Below are 916 nucleotides of genomic sequence, written 5' to 3'. Positions count from 1 at the left end.
CACCCCGCGAGGACCCGCCTGCCCCGGGCAGCCCCTGGCCCCCGGTCTTTTCCCGGTGACCCCGGCACGCTGGCGTGGAGGGGCTGCAACACCCCGCTTTGCTCGGGGCCAGGCCAACCCTCGCTAGTCCCGGGGGCCCAAATCGGAATCACAGAATGGTTTGGGTGGGAAGGGACCCCCAGAGGTCACCCAGCCCAACCCCCCTGCAGGAGCAGGGACACCTTGAACCACATCAGGTTGCTCACAGCCCCGGCCAACCTGGCCTGGAATGGTCCCAGGGATGGGGCCTCCACCCCCTCTCTGGGCAACCCCTGCCAGGGTTTCACCACCCTCATTGGAAAGAATTTCTTCCTTAGATCCAGTCTAAACCTCCCCTGGTTTAGTTTAAAACCATCCCCCCTTGTCCTGACGCAGCTGGCCCTACTGAAAAGGTTGTCCCCATCTTCCCTATAGGCCCCCGTTAGGTACGGAAAGGCCGCAGTCAGGTCTCCCCGCAGCCTTCTCTTCTCCAGGCTGAACAAGCCCAAATGGTGCCGTGGACCCCACATTGACCGCCCCATATTACCCACAGTGACCCTTGCCCACCTCCCCTGGGATGGGGACCCCCATGACCCCGCTCTGGGAGATGGGAGCTCAGAGGATGCTCAGGCATGAGGGATTTGGGACATGGGGTGTTTCTGGGTGGTGGAGGGCCCCCGTGCTCCCTGAGATATGTGCAAGGAGCAACCACGTCCCCCACATCCCAGCTCGGAGGTCCCCAAGACCCCCTCCTCTCTGGTTGGTGCCCTCCTCTGCCACCCCACGACCCCAGCGGGGGTGACCGGGTGCTTTTGGTATAGGGGTGTGGGGAGGGCTGAGGTGGGGATCATGTCTGCCGTTCCCCGCCGTTCCCCCCCGCCCGTCGCCTGCTCACCCG

Source organism: Egretta garzetta, unplaced genomic scaffold, assembly GCF_000687185.1.
Source record: "Egretta garzetta isolate BGI_Z169 unplaced genomic scaffold, ASM68718v1 scaffold997, whole genome shotgun sequence".
Classification (NCBI taxonomy): Eukaryota; Metazoa; Chordata; class Aves; order Pelecaniformes; family Ardeidae; genus Egretta; species Egretta garzetta.
The sequence above is the reverse complement of the archived record's forward strand: the minus strand, read 5'-3'. Positions refer to the sequence as shown.